Consider the following 17,188-nt stretch of genomic DNA (forward strand, 5'->3'; position numbering starts at 1 on the left):
TTGTTTTTTTGTTTTTTTATCAATCTTCAAAGGAAAGAAGGGGCTATTTTTGGAGAAGGATGCTGCTGGAGAAATGTGAGGAGATCATTTGAGAAGGTTTAAAGCCCAAGTAAAGGAAAAACTCAAGGAATGAAAGATATATGCAAGAAAAAAGTTTTGCGCTACAAAAACAACAATTTATTTCGTAGCACATCCAGATTGACTTTCTTCATGCAACTTCAAGGAGTTTAATTTTTGCACAAGTGTAAGAGCAGGGTTCTATGGCTAATTCAACATATGTTATATGATTAAAGGGGCTAGTTTGGTCAGCAGGAGATTCGAGGAACACCATTGAAGACCAAGGCTACACTGCAGGGGACATTTTCCTAGTTTTCAGGACAGATGAAGGAGAAGTTATTGAAGGCCAGCAGGAGGGTTATGGACATCACCAAGGTCGAAGTTAAGGAGGAGCAGCTGTCAAGTATCGAATTTAATTCCTAGTTTAAGTTGTTACTATCATAATAAGGAGTTGTACTCCTAATTGTATTAGGACTCTAAGACTGTTAGATAACTGCTACTTGTAATTAATAGTCTGTTTTAGGAATGAATAGGTGTCAAGATAGGAAATTCGAATTCCCCTCATGTTGGATCAGGGAATCCAAGATTGTAATGATAACTCTATAAAGGACAAGAGGTGGAATGCCTCAGGGTTGGCAATTTTCAAAAGAAACAAGCATACTGTGTTATTGTAAGAGACTGTGTGTTTTTATGTTAATACAGAGATTTTGGCTTCACTACTCAGGATTCAGAGAGAGTTTTAATGTTTGATTTTCTCATGGCCTTTTTCATCTACTTACTTGCAGTGGTATGAACACATGTTACTTAGAACTCATTGATAATGCTCTAACTTCCTTCATGTGTTTATAAATTGTGTTCCTTTCATTATGACTCTATTTTGCTGATACATTAAGACTCTTTATGCCCTGACTTCCATGTTAAGCTGATCTTGCTGTTGTACTAAAACATGCTTAGACTCCATAGCCCATTAGATGTTTTTCGATTGGTATTTCAACCATTTATACGTTTTCATTTGTTTTTTCCATAGAGTTAACCATCTAATCCTTAAATTGAAATCTTTAACCCAGTGAGAGAGCCCTCTTAGGTTGAGGAGGCTAAGCCTCAGCCAAAAGTTTGGTTTAAAATAGTTACTCAAAGTCTTCTTGATTAGCAGCATATCAGGGGCTGATTTTGTGATAACAATTGCACTAAGAGGCGCTCTACAACCCAATATGGGGTAGATCTCACATAAAAACGTAAACGTAAACGTAATGTTTAATATTTAACATTTTTAATCTAATGTCGGCCCTATTTAAAAAAATCTAATTATTAGCATGTATAAACACAATATAAATTTAAAATATAAAGAGGTTTACGAACACTAAAAAAAGATGTATGGTAAATAAATAAAAATATAAATAAACTAGAGGTATGGTAAATAAATACAACTTTTTTGTATATTTAGGTATGGTGAATAAATAAATATAAATAAACTAGAGGTATGGTAAATAAATAAAACCTCCTTTTATATTTATTCCATAATCCTCTTTATATTTAAAGAAAACTCAAAAAATTATGTTTTATTTAGGTGAAGCCTATGAGCCAAATACCATATTTATAAAAGAGGTATGGTAAATAAATAAATTTAAAAGAGGTATGATAAATAAATAAAAATATATCAAATAGGATTAGAAATCAACATCTAATTATATACCAAGCATATGGGCCAAATACCATGGTAAATAAAAGAGATATGATAAATAAATAAAAATACAAATAAACCAAAGGTATGGTAAATAAATAAAACTTCTTTTTATATTTAATCCTAAACCTCTTTATACTTACTAACACTCAAAAATTAGGTTTTATTTAGGTGACTCCTATGGTCCAAATTATTATTAATACCATATAATTTTTTTTTTATTAAGCCTAATATTAATATTAAAAGATTATTATTATTATTATTATTATTATTATTATTATTATGAAATATAATATTCATATTAATATATTATAATATCAATATTATTAAATTTAATAACTTTGGATTAATACAATATTAAATTTGTTATACTATAATATATTATAATATATCATGATATATATTAACTCTAGATATATATGGGAGGGAAGAACAAATACATAGAGTGATAGAGGTGGAGGGATAAGGGGAGTGATAAGGGAGAGGTTGAGATAATCTTAAGGATAGGGGAGAGGAGGAATGAAGAGAGAGAGAGTGCATGTTTAGGGGTGAGATAAAGAGACAAACAAAGAGAGATAGAGAGAAGGGGGGAGAGAAGGAGAGAGGGAGGGATATAGTAACATAGTTGAGAGAGAGAGAGAGAGAGAGAGAGAGAGAGAGAGGAGGAAGAGAAAGGATTAGAGGGAAGAGAGAGAGAGATAGAGAGAGGATTGGAGGGAAAGGTGACAGAGAGAGAGAGGAGGAATGAGAGATAATACTTGAGAGAGAGGAGGATATTGATGGGGGAAGAGAGAGGATTTGAGGGGAAAGAGAGAGAGAGTGATGGGGTAAGAGAGAGGGAGGTAGGAGAGAAAGGGGGAGAGAGGAAATATGAGAGAGCGGACTTGAGAGAGAGAGGAGGAGAGAGGGAGGGAAGAAGAAATACATAGAGAGTGAGAAGTGGAGAGATAGAGGGAGTGACAAGGGAGAGATAGAGAGAGAGTGTGTATGTTTGGGGGTCAGATAAAGAGACAAAGAAGGAGATATGGAGAGAATTGGGGAGAGAAGGAGAGAGGAGAGAGGGAAGGATATAGTAACAGAATTGGAGGGTGAAGAGAGAGAGAGAGAGAGAGAGAGAGGGGGGAAAGAGAGATGGAGTTGGAGAGGGAGAGAGGGAGGTAAGAATAAATAAATAGAGAGAAAAAGGTGGAGAGATAGAGGGAGTGATAAGAAATATGGAGAGAGAGGGAGAGGGGATAACAAGAGGGAAGAGAGATAGAAGCAGGGGAGAGGGAGAGAAGGGGAAGAGAGAGAGGGAGTGAGAGGAGGAGGAAGTGATAGATACATAGATTGGAGAAATAGAGTGTATGTTTTGGGGTTGATATAGAGAGACAAAGGGAGATAGAGGTATAGATTGAAAGTGAAGAGAGGGAAGAAGAGAGAGATGGAGAGAGAGAGGGAGGGGCAGAGATATTGATAGATATGGAGTGAGAGAGCATGTATGTTTGGGGGTTGAGATAGAGAGACAAAGATGGAGAGATGGAGGGAGATATATATATATATATATATATATATATATATATATATATATAGATGGAGGGGGGGGAGAGGGAAGAATATTTATTGCAATAGATACATTGATTTTAGTGTAGATGTTGATTTCTATTGATATTTGATTGTTTGCACTAGATGCATTGATTTCAATGTAGATGATTTCTAATCATATTTGATTTCTTTCACTAAATGCATTGATTTCAGTGTAGATGGTGATTTCTAATCCTATTTGATTGCTTGCACTAGATGCATTGATTTCAATGTAGATGTTGATTTCTAATAATATTTGGTTGCTTGCACTAGATGCATTGATTTCAATGTAGATGATTTCTAATCCTATTTTATTGCTTGGACTAAATGCATTGATTTCAGTGTAGATGGTGATTTCTAATCCTATTTGATTGCTTGCACTAGATTCATTGATTTTAGTGTAGATATTTGTTTATAATCCTATTTGCTTACTTGCACTAGATGCATTGATTTCAGTGTAGATGTTGGTTTATAAACCTATTTTCTTACTTGCACTATATGCATTGATTTGAGTGTAAATTTTGATTTCTAATCGTATTTGATTGCTTGCATTAGATGAATTGATTTCAGTGTAAATGTTGTTTTCTAATATTATTTGATTTCTTGCATTAGATACATTGATTTCAGTGTAGATGTTGATTTCTAATTTTATGTAATTGGATGTATGATGATACATTAATTTTAAAGTGATTGGATTAATATTGTGCATTGATTTCAGTGTAAGCATAAAAAATTATTGACAATGTACATTGATTTTTGTGTTATAGTAATTCAACCTATTAATATTGGAGAGAAAGAGAGACAAGTTATGATGTTTATTGCAATATCTCGAGCTAAAGATTTAAATGGTTTACGATTTAACCTGTCCTTTTCATATAATCGATATGAAAAGATGAAAAAAGTAACAAGGGTGACAATAAGAATAGTAGAAGAAAATAGTTTGAGATTAATCACAATGAAAGACTATTTGTAATTTACTATATTCTTATTATTCACATTTTCTATCATTCAACACTATTACATTGTCACTTTACATTCAAAATTTTTATTTCATCATTTTTCATCATTAAAATTATTCACAATATTTATCATCTCAACAAATTGAGGTAACTAAGAAAATTTAAAATTAAAATTACCATATTAATTTGAGAAATATTTAGCATATTTAAAATGATTATATTTAATATTAGATGAGTTTACATATTATTGATAAAATCAATCATCTGTTCATTAGATTTTATTTGGCCGCACACAATTGAAACCAACCTAGATCCATCTTAACTCCATATCTATCAAGCGCCGAGAGAGATCAAATCCCTTGAGGTGAAAACCTTTTCAAAATTTTCACTCAAAAAAGAGATTTGCACTTCAAGAGTTTTGATCCCTCTCGTCGCTTGATAGATCCAGAGTTAAGATGGATCTAGGCTGATATATTGTCATGCAATATAATTTTTATTTTAAAAATCACACGAAATTTTATTGATGCACATAAAATTGTAGGTTTTAACCCTGTATAGAAATTACCTGCATACGAATTCTAAAACACAGAAAAATAAACAATGCAAAAGCATAACACATAAAACACATATACATAGATTTTCCCACTGGATCCCAAAACCGGGACTACCAGCTTGATTTTTCATTATGTTCCTTTCAATGTTACAATACATATTTATACATGCCAAAGCATCCAATGCCATGGACCGAAAACCATTGTGTCCAATACCATGGATTGAAAACCATCGCATCCAATACCATGGACCAAAAACCATTGCGTCCAAAAAACATGTGCAAAAATCATGCACAAAACCATAGGTGTGTCCACCCAACCTAACATAGGGTCCAAAACCAAAATTTTCTGGGGCGCTACCCCGGACCCCATAAAGTGGGGTTACGGGTGCCCTTCAAACCCCTTGTTAACTACGTAGAAAGAATATAACACAACCCAACATTCTCCCACTTGTTGTTTTCTTTCCACAGGAGGCCACAAGAGAGCTTAGTCATTTTCCCAGCTCTAAAATGCCCATTGTCTCTCTACACCAAGAGAACTTCTCAGAGCTCACAGATTTTTTCAATGCATCTGCAATATTCTTCAAAGTGTCCACCTTTACTAGCAACACCTTTTTGTCTTCTATCATATCCCTCACAAAGTGATACTGAACATCAATGTGATTTGTCTTTGAATGATATGCAGGGTTCTTTGCCAAGAAAATTGCACTTTGGCTGTCACAGTCTATCCTTATAGCTTCCTGTACTAACCCCATACTTGAACACAATCTCTGCAACCAAACTGCTTCCTTGCTTGCATCAATGGCTGCCATGTATTCTATCTCTGTAGTTGATAGTGCCACTACAGATTGTTTCTTACTCATCCAACTGACTGCACCTCCAAATAGGTTAAACACATACCCACTTGTAGATCTTCTCTGATCCAGATCTCTAGCCTAGTTTGCATCAACAAAGCCATGAATATCCAACACTCTGTCCAATCCTGGTCTTCCTTGGTAGCACAAACCATAATCACTAATGCCACGCAAATACCTGAAAACCCGCTTCACTGTTGTCCAATGCTCCTTTCCTGGTTTTGACATAAACTTGCTCAATACTCCCACTGCATGTGCAATGTCTGGTCTAGTACATACATTGCTACATGCAGGCATACTGCACTTGACTGGAACACGGGACATGTCCTCTTCCTCATCTTGTGTCTTGGGACACCTTCACAGATAACCTCACACCTACAGGAATAGGAACCTTCACTAGTTTACTATCCTGCATATTAAACCTCTGCAGTATTGTCCGACATACTTCCTCTGGTTTAACCAGAGCTTCCTCTTTGCTCGATCTCTTTTAATTTCCATGCCCAAAATATAGTTTGTAGCACCAAGATCTGTCATGTCAAATTTGGAGGACAATTGGGTCTTCAAATCCTGGATAACTTCTTTGTCATTTCCAACCAACAACATATCATCCACATATAAGACCAGATAAATAACACGGTCACCAATTAATTTAAAATACACACAATGATCTGCTTTGCTTCTGGTGAAGCCAAGTCCCTGTATAAATGTATCAAATTTCTGATACCACATCCTTGGTGATTGTTTTAACCCATATAGAGACTTCTTTAACTTGCATACCAGTTCTTTCTTACCCTTCACCGCAAAGTCTTCAGGTTGCTTCATGTAGATCTCCTCTTCCAGATCCCTGTGAAGAAATGTTGTCTTCACATCCATATGTTCTATCTAAAAATCAAAAGCAGCAACAACAGATAAAAGTAATCTAATAGAAGCCACCTTAGCAACAGGAGAAAAAATATCACCAAAATCAATTCCCAGCATCTGGGAATAACCTTTTGCTACCAACCAAGCTTTGTATTTCTCCACTTTTCCTTTTGCATTTGTCTTCTTTTTGAACACCCATTTGCTGCCAATGGGTTTCCTTCCAGCTGGAAACTCCACCAAATCCCAAGCCTCATTTTTGTGCAAAGATGCCATTTCATCAACCATGGCCTCTTTCTAGAGTTTTCCATCCTTTGAATCCACTGCTTCCTTCACAGTTCTGGGATCATCATCAGTAACAGACAAAGCAAAATTTGAACAGAAAGCAGATGGACTATACATTTTTTGCTGCCTCCTTTCTCGAACTGATCTTCTCAAAGCCGGAGTTTGTGGCTCTTCATCTTCTGATTCCTCCTCTGCTGTAGAGTCTGGTTCTTCCTCCTTTAGCTCAATCTCTATCTTCTCAGGTTCCTTTGGTTGGACTTCATGTTTAATAACATCTTTCACCTCTCTGAACACCACATCTCGGCTGTACACAACCTTCCTTGTTACTGGGTTCCAAAGCTTATAACCCTTTAAACCATCCTTATACCCAATAAAGATGAACTTTTCAGATTTACTATCCAACTTGGTTCTTTTCTCCTTTGGAACATGTACATATGCATCACATTCAAATACCCTTAGATGTGAAAGAGAGGGTTTCTTACCAGTCCATACCTCTTGTGGAGTCTTATCCTCCAACGTTGATGAAGGTGACCTGTTGACCAGGTAACATGCAGTATCCACTGCCTCTGCCCAGAATTCTTGTCCTAACCTGGCACCACTGAGCATGCTTCTTGCCCTTTCCATCAACGTCTTATTCATTCTTTCTGCAACTTCATTTTGCTGAGGTGTATATGGAGTAGTCTTCTGCCATGCTATACCACACTTCTTACAAAATTATTCAAATTCCTTACTGCAAAACTCTCCACCATTATCTTTCCTCAATACCTTTATCTTCTTCTTTGTCTGGTTTTCCACTAGAGCCTTGAATTCTTTAAACCGGTCAAAGACTTTAGATTTCTTCTTAAGGAAATATATCCATGTATTCCTTGAGAGGTCATCTATAAATGATACATAGTACACAGACTTACTCAGTGATGGAACCTTCACAGGTCCAAACACATCACTGTGCACAAGCTCTAATATCTGTTTCGTCCTCTTACCACCAGAGGGGAAACTCACCCGATTTTGCTTCCCATATACACAATTTTCACAAAAATCAAAATCCAGAGAGATATTACTCATACCTTCTACCATACCTTTACCATGAAGTATTCGAAGGCCCTTCTCTCCAATATGTCCAAGCCTTTGATGCCACAACATGGTCTTTTCTCCAGAGACCACTAGATTTTCTGCTCCACTTTCAAGAATCACAGAACTGTTGCACCCATCAACAACAGTGCTACCTTGCAGCTTGTACAGAGTTCCAGTCCGAACTCCCCGCATCAATACCAGTGCTCCCCGAACCATCTTGCAGGTATCCTTCTCGAACACTGTTTTTACACATGCATCATCCAACTTGCTTACAGAAATCAGATTTCTGGTCAATGCAGGAATATGCAGAACACCCGGAAGTGTTCTAACCCTTCCACCTTGCAACTTCAACTTTACTTTTCTGTGACCAATGATTCTAGCCTTCCTATCATCCCCTAAGAAGACATCACCACCATCGTATTTCTCGTACTCGCAAAACCACTCTTTATGGGGAGTGAAGTGAAAGGATGCACCTGAGTCAATCAACCATCCCTCATGATCTACATGTGTACTTGAAGAAGCCAAGTACATATCTCCACCTTCATCTGAGGTGGTTTTCACCTCTACAGAAGGAGCATCATCAGATTCCTTTCCTTTATCAGGAGCTTTAGATTTACAGTCCCTTTTGAAGTGCCCTTCCTTTCTGCATTTCCAGCACACCACCTTTACAGGGTTTCCTGGAGATTTAGATCTCCCTCTAGATTTATATCTCCCACTCGATGACTTATTTTTGTTTCTGTTCTGGGACCGTCCTCGTACAGACAAGGCATCACCATTCTGGCTCTCCATATTTTTCCGTCTCATCTCCTCCGTCAGCAAGGATGAGACTATTTCATCAAAATGCAAGGCAATTGCATTGCTACCTATTGCAATAACCAGACTATCCCATGAATCTGGTAGAGAACACAACAAACTGATGCACTTATCCTCATCTGAAATTTTAATATCAATAGATGCTAACTGACTTACCACAGTATTAAACGCATTCAGATGCTCTGTCGCCGAGTCTCCATCTTTCATCCTCAGGTTATACAACTTTTTCCGCAGGACAATTTATTCACCAGAGAACAATGTAAAATTTGAAACGGGAACTATAAACTCAAAACGTGAACTCTGGCCAAAAAATGCCAAAAAAACATCAAAAACAGTGCTAAAAACAAAAAGTGTGTATACTGGAATGATGGTTTTTTTTTTAGGGACAATTTTGAACATGTTTTAAAAATGGCAGTGAAAACAAAATTTTCGTGCAAAATATAGCTTGAAAACGAAAAAGTGATTATACTGGAACGATGATTTTTTTTTTAGGGTCAATCTTCAAAATTTAAAAAAAATGCTAGTAAAATGATCCAACAACATAAAAATGACTCATAACTTCTCATTTAACACCATATGGAAATCAAAAATTTTATTTCAAGATACGATGCATACATCAGTTAGATAAACTGTCTTAAACAATTATTCAAAATCACTCATATTTTCTTGCACACCATCAGAATTCACATCTTTAGATGAGTGACTGGATGCTGACGAAGATGTTCCATATTCTTCTCTTTCATCAACTAGTGCCCCATCTGAGTCCACATGCATGCCCATCATTTCAGGTTTCAAAATTCTTCTAGATCTACGATTGGTTTTAGCAGACTCCCATCTCAACATTGTTCCTTTTGGTAACAACCTTTTCAGAATCTCTATCGTCTTGAAGCGAAGAGTCCCCCTCTTTGTTAAATTGAAGTCATAAACAAGTATGTCAACATCCTCCAATTTCAATATGTCTGTGTGGCGACGATTTATATTCGTACCCTTTCTTTTTCTCTTTCCGCTATTTTTTTTTGTCAACTACCATCTCTGGCTCATACACACCATTGAATGGGTGTGTATTTGTGGCATACCAATGTACTTCAACACTTGTAACATCCTCATTTTCTGTAAAGACCTTTATAACTTTAGCAACCTAGAATGGATAGCCATTGAGATCTCCATCTGCTAGCACTGCGATCATGAAACCCTCCTTAATATCATGTACTGAACCCTTGTAAAGGTCTTCCATGGCTTCACGTTGTGCATGAGATCTTATGGAACCAATATACATCTCTCTTTCCTCTACCTGTGAAGAATTAATGATACCTTGAGGTTGTTGCTGTTCAACAATGTTTATTTCCTCATGTGCATTCGACACATTTTGTGGCCAAATAAATGGATTTTTCAAAGGCATATCTTCATTTGTTCTTGTTGAAATGATATCAATTTGATTATTGAAAAATGACTCCCACCAAACTGAATCAGCAATGTCAAAGTACTCATATGTATATCTAATACATTTTTTAATTTCTTCTAGGCAATCAGAATAATTTATATCTCTATTTTGTTTGTGTGCATTATGAACTTCACCAACTGATTGTAATAACAATATTTTTGATGCAAATATTGGATGATCTGGAATGAAATTCAAAAATTGCAAACCTGATGACGGTGCCCATTCTGTAGTAGTTGAATATTTCTTGCCCCATATTAGTGTTTTCCCGTCAATTTTTTTGATACGAAATTCATGTTGGAAGCTAATGTCATTAACTTGTTCAATGCATTTCCCCTCACCATATGATCCCATAATAAACCTTCGCATGTCAATAGTTTCTTCCAACACATCAAAAGTAGGCTCTGGCATGTATGATTTCTTAATACATTCAATTAATGATGGCAAGCTCCCAGCTTCCTTCCTCCTCAATGTCACTGAAAAACGACTGAACATCTGATCAATATGGTCATGAGTGTGCCCAACAAGAAGGAAACCAACCTTTACCTTCTGAAAAATTCTCAATTGAACAAGCATGTTTAGATATCCAAAAACAACCTGATTTTCGTTTTCATGGCAAGTGTTGTCCAATTGTAGATACAAAACTTTAGGAAGATTACCAGACCAATGAGAAAGCACATCATGAATTATGGTTATGGTGATATTTGCATCATTATGAATATTTGGAGTTGTGAAGTACACCTTTGGCAACATTTTCCCATTGAAGACCATACAACCGACCAAGTGATATTGAATAAAATTTTCCTCCTGTAAATTTTTGGGTGTGCAAACAAAATGTGGTAAAAGTGTTTTCTTCTGGTCCATACCATCAATTATCAAACCCAAATATTTATTCGGATTATCATAACACTTCTTTCGATGCTTGTACAACTTTTTCCGTTCATTTGTTTGTTGTTCGCGATGCTTCTGAAGTTCTTTGACAATTGAATCTACACAACATAAAAGAAAGCCATTAAGAAATATGTTTTCATACTTGATGAATATACAATTTTAAAAGTTAAAGTTATGAATGCCTATCTCTTTCTGACCCTTCACATTTGTCCCTTTTGATTTAAGAGAAGCACATGTACTGCAAATCCCCATCCTTGTCTTCTTAGGAATATAGACATTGTTGAATTATTTCTTCCATATCTTCACAAAATATTGATATGTAATAAACCGGCATGTCCCTCAACACCTTCTGCATATTCTTTGTATAAGTTGTAGATTTTGCGTCTCGAAAAATTCTCTGGAATATGTATTGTCTCTCTATTTGGCATACACTCTCCATGCTTTGAAAAGAAATCTTTCATCCATGACATTACAGTGTTTGATAATGACCCAAACTGTCTTTTATGACGTACTTCAGAACAAAATGTGGGATCTTTTTCCAAATTTTCTTGAATTCTCGAGAGACGAAAATTCCCAATCGAATGAAACATTTTGAAAGCTTTTCTATAGATAAATAAAGTCTTAATATGATAATCATAACCTGACAATATAGATTGCATGCACCCAACTAAATATGAATTTTGCATGCTTTTATTCATTGACAAATATCTCTTCCTGCTCTCTAATGAAAATTTGAAATCCCTATGTTTCAAGCAATATTTTTGGCAACATTCACTTGAAATGAGTGCGCTGATAAAACTTCTTCTCATCAGATATTCTGCTCCACCCCTTGTATAACTAGAACATCTTGCATTGATACGAAAAGGTCTGCTCCTACTCCTCAATACAATATTTCTTGTCCACATCTCCATCATTAGATCATCATTTGTATAATGATTTTCATCATCATTAAGAGGAATGTTATCCACACTATGATCAACTGTGCTTTTCAAATACTGACTTGGAGGATATTCTTCATCTTTCCCTTCTTCAGTGCTACTGTCATAGTCCATAGAATTCGGACTCAATGAAAAATTTGACTCGATGTTTATTGGATATTCTTCCTCATGTGCATTTTCACTGCTGCTCTCACAGTCCATAGAATTAGGACTAAGTGTATCATCCTGTCCTTCATCACTGCTACCTTTATACTCATTAGAATTAAGACTAAGTTCATCATCCTGTCCTTCATCACTGCTGCTCTCATAGTCCTTAGAATCAGGACTAAGAGGACATTGTGACACTCCATTCTTTTGAAATTCATCATCGCGCTCTTCATCACTGTTGCTCTCATAGTCCTTAGAATTAGGACTAAGTGGACACCGTGACACTCCATTCTTTTGAAATTCATCACCCCCCTCTTCATCATTGCTGTTGTCATAGCCCTTAGAATTAGGACTAACTAGACACCGTGGCACTCCATACTTTTGAAATTCATCATCCTGCTCTTCATCAAAGTTACTCTCATAGTCCTTAGAATTAGGACTAACTAGACACCGTGACACTCCATACTTTTGAAATTCATCATCATGCACTTCATCACTGCTGTTCTAATAGTCCTTAGAATTAGGACTAAGTGGACACTTTGACACTCCATTATTTTCAAATTCATTATCACGCTCTTCATCACTGCTGCTCTCATAGTCCTTAGAATTAGGACTAAGTGGACACCGTGACAATCCATTCTTTTGAAATTCGTCATCATGCTCTTCAACACTGATGCTCTCATAGTCCTTAGAATTAAGACTAAGTGGACACCGTGACACTCCATTCTTTTGAACTTCACCATCATGCTCTTCATCATTGCTGCTTTCATAGTCCATAGAATTAGGACTAAGTGGACACCGTGAGACTCCATTCTTTTGAAATTTGTCATCAAGCTCATCATCACTACTGCTTTCATAGTCCTTTGAATTCGGACTAAGTGGAATCTGTGACTCTTTATTTATTTGAAATTCTCCATCCCCTCTTTCATCAATGCTGCTCTCATAGTCCTTAGGATCAGGACTAAGTGGAAGAATTGACTTTCTATTCATAGTGGAAGAATTCCCGCTATATTCATCCATATGAATAGAGTTGTTATGCGATGAAGATGTTGATGCTATATAAATCAAAACTTCACTATCAGGACAATCCATCTCTTTCAAATAGAAGATGTTGAATGATACAAATGGAGAGTCTCCTAAAGATATTATATAGCTTAGAGAATGAAATTTTCCTTCCAAAAATTCCCCCCCCCCCAAAAAAATTTCGCAAAAATATTTCCCTCCAAAAATTTTCCTCCCAAAAAATTTCGCGAAAATATTTCCCTCCTAAAAGTTTGTGAGATTTATTTCACTTCATTATTTTATTCTACAATTTAATGAAAAATGTAAACTAATTTTTTTTATGAAATAAATCATTAAAGTTAAAATTGTAAACTACAACTTCTACCTAAATTATTTTAATAGTCAAAATATATAATATTTACGAAACAATTGAATGTTTTTTTTTTAATTTTTATAATACATTCTGAAAAAAAATTAATCCCACATTCACCCCGCTGTAAAACAATTCCACACTGTTCGCTTTATCATATTTTCATTCATCGCCATAAAAAAATTATCATGTTAAAATTTATTAAAACTAATTAATCCCGCTTTCACCATACAGTGAAACATCTCCGTAATTTCACCTATATATTCCATTATCATTATTACTCATGTTACATCAAGGTTTTTTGAGGTTCATTGAAAGACTTGGAACGAATTTGTGGAGCAACTGCATTGGGATCAACAACATATTCAACGAAGAATTCTCGCAATTGAAAGGTCAGTTAATTTTTTTTCCTTGAAATTTCTCATATTAAATTAATTTAACGAAGTAGATTTTTTTTTCTAAACTTAAAATTTTTTGTCAACCAAATTAACAAATATTTCCGTCATGAGCATGGTGGGCCCAGGGAAACCCCATCCTCCGATCTGTTGGCCACCAGATTTTGTTTTGTCAACCAAATTAACAAATATTTCTGCCGCGAGCATGGTGGGCCCAGGGAAATCCCATCCTGCAATCGGCCGGCCACCCACTCCCTCCGCACACCCTTCCAGGCCCCTCCCCAAACTCAGCCACCACTTTCCCCCTCACCCCTCAACCCCACTCCCACCCCTCAATCCCTATTCCACCCCACCTCCCTACCCCTGACGGCCCCCTCACCCCTACCCGACCCCCCTACCTCACCTTGCCTGACCCACCCCACTCCCTGCATCCGGCTCCCCTTGCCCCCCTACTCGACTCCCCTCCCCCTCCCCCTCACCCAACCCCTCTCCCCTCCCCCCTCCCCCTCACCCCTCGTCTACCCCCCCGCTTACCCCACCCTTCCCTCAACCTCACCCCACCCCTTACCTCCTCCTCCCCTCACCCTCACCCCCCTCTCCTCATCCCCTCACCCCTCGTTTGCCCCCCCGCTTACTGCACCCTTCCCTCACCCTCACCCCTCGTCCCGCCTCCGTCCCCCTCCCCCCTCGTCCCCCCTTCCTTCCCCCCTCACCCTATCCCTTACCTCCCCCTCCCCCCTCGACCCCCCTCCCTCCTCCCCCTCCCCCGCCCCTCGCCCTCCCTCCTCCCTCGCCCTCCCCCTCCACCACCTCCTGCCTCCCGACCTCTGCCCCCTCGAACGACCACCCAAGCGCACCGGTGGGCTGTCGGGGTGGCACGGGGTGGGGCGCGCCGCCCACCCCATGCCACCTGGCGGCCCACCGGCCCACCCAGGGTGGCCGTCCGATTCTAGGAATCAGACAGCCACCTTGGGTGGGCTGTCGGGGTGGCACGTGGTGGGGCGCCCACCTCGTGCCACCCCGGTGGCCTGCCGGCCCACCCGAGTGGTCGTTCGAAGGGGAGGAGGGAGGGAGGCAGGGGTGAGGGAAGGGAACGAGGGAGGGAGGCTGGTGGAGGAGGGGGATGGGGGCCAAGGGAGGGGGAGGGGTGGGTTGCGGAGGGGGGCCGAGGGAGGGGCGGGTGGGGCAAGGGGAGGGGGAGAGGAGGGCGGCCGAGGGAGGGGTGGGTAGGGGAGGGGGAGGAAGGCAGGAGGGGCGGGTTGGGGAGAGGGGCCGAGGGAGGGGTAGGTGGAGGAGGAGGAGAGGAGGGAGGGGAGGGGGCCGAGGGAGGAGGGGCCGGTTGGGGAGGGTGGAGGAGGGAGGGGAGGAGGGGCGAGTTGGGGAGGCGAGGGGGAGGGATGGAGGAGGGGTGGGTTGGGGAGGGTGGGGGAGGGCTGAGGGAGGAGGGGCGGGTTGGGGAGGAGGGAGGGACGAGGGATGGGGGGCCGAGGGGGAGGACGTGGGGGGGTAAGGATCGGGTAGGGGGGAAGAGGGGGACGCGGGTAGGGGTGTCGAGTGGGGTGCCAGGTAGGGTAAGGGGTCAGGTGGGGGGGTTGGGTAGGGTAAGGGGGTGAGGTTGAGGGTGGTATCGGCCAAGGTGGGGGGTGCAGGTAGGGGGGTCGGGAGGGGGTGCCGGGTAGGTTAAGGGGGTGTGGTGTAGGGCTGGGTATGGGGGTGCGGTGGGGGTGTCGAGGGGGTTAAAGGGGTTGGGTTGGGGGGGGGTAGGGTAAGGGGGTGGAGTTGGGGGGCCGGGTAAGGGAGTAGGGAGGGGGGGTCGGGTAGGGGGTTAGGCGGTGGAGTGGGGGGGGTAAGGGAGAAGGGGAGGGATAGGATGAGGGCGGCATAGGGGGTTTGAGTGGCGGGGCCGAGGGGGGAGGGGGGCTGGGGGGTTGGGGGGGATGGGAGGGGTGAGGGGGGGCGGGAAGGGAGGGGTGAGGGGGGGGGTAGGGAAGCGATGTAGGAGGGAGGGCTGAGGGAGAGGGGGAGAGCGGGGTGGGAAGGAAGGGGGGTGAGAGGGAGCGCCGGGGGGAAGGGGGAGGGTAAGGGGTGAGTTAGGGGGATAGGAGGGAGTGTCGAGGGAGAGGGGGTAGAGGCAGGGGGTTTGAGGGGGTAGGGGAGAGGGGCAGGTTAGGTACGGGGGTAGGGGGAAGGGGCGTAAGGGTGGGGTGGGGTGGCCATCCGATTGCGGGGAGGGGTGGTTCGGTTGGGGGCGAGGGCGAGGGGGTAGGGGGAATAGGTGGAAGGGGGGTAAGGGTAGGTTGGGGTGGCCGTTCAATTGCAAGGTGAGGTGGCTCGGTTGGGGAGGAAGGGGGTAGGCTGTTGGGGGTTTGGGAGGGGGGTAAGGGGGTGGAGTGGCATGGGGGTTGTGGGCCGAGGGGTAGGGGGTGGAGGGGGGCATGGAGGGGAAGTGGTTGGGGGGTGGGGTGGCGTGGGGGTAGGGGGCAGGTGTGGAAGGGGGGTAAGGGTGGGGTTGGATGGTCATCCGATTGCGGGGTGGCGTGGCATGGGTCGGTTGAGGGGGAAGAGGGGTAGGGGGGCGTGCAGGGTAAGGGGTGGGGAAATCGCCCGCCACTCCACGGATGGATGGGGTGGTGTCAGTGGGCTTCTGCCATTTCTTAGTGTTAATATTTTTTTAATTTCAATTATCTGATTATACAAATTAAAAATTTAGGATATATTTTCGTTGTGGATTTAAGTTAATATGTTTTCATTGTTTACTAATTTATGTATTTCTATTTTTCAGGAAAATGGCATCAAAGAAGATTTCTGTGAATATGTCTGGACCAAAGACACTTAAAGGTGCATCTTCAAAAAACATTGGTGAACGAACTCCAACTAAGCTCATGGCTACAAATCTTTCAAGTGCCTCAAATGATAAGAAGATGATTTCAAACTAGAAGAATTCAAAAGAGGTGAAATTCCCATCAAGAATCTGGTATGTGAAAGAAAAAGAAAGCCAAAATGTGAACATATATATATATATTGATGTACCGAATGAAAATGAAATTTTTGAGCTGATGGGAAGAGTCATAGATATGTGTTTGGTACCAGACACTGAAGTTGTTTACATACTTACAAAAGCTCCCAAGTCACATGAAATGATTAAATATCGACTAACATATTCATTGTATGACACAAGAGAGGTATCTACAAAGTTGTGTAAATAAATCGTAAATGAGATGAAACAAAACATCGTAAGTATTGTTATTTATATTTGTATTTTGCTTTCTTGAAAGTGTCTCGCTATATTTTTTTAATTTTGTTTTTATTGACATAT

The sequence above is a fragment of the Pinus tabuliformis genome, chromosome 9 (genome assembly GCF_031772625.1).
Source record: "Pinus tabuliformis cultivar Carrire ecotype Pingquan chromosome 9, CPIR1, whole genome shotgun sequence".
NCBI lineage: Eukaryota > Viridiplantae > Streptophyta > Pinopsida > Pinales > Pinaceae > Pinus > Pinus tabuliformis.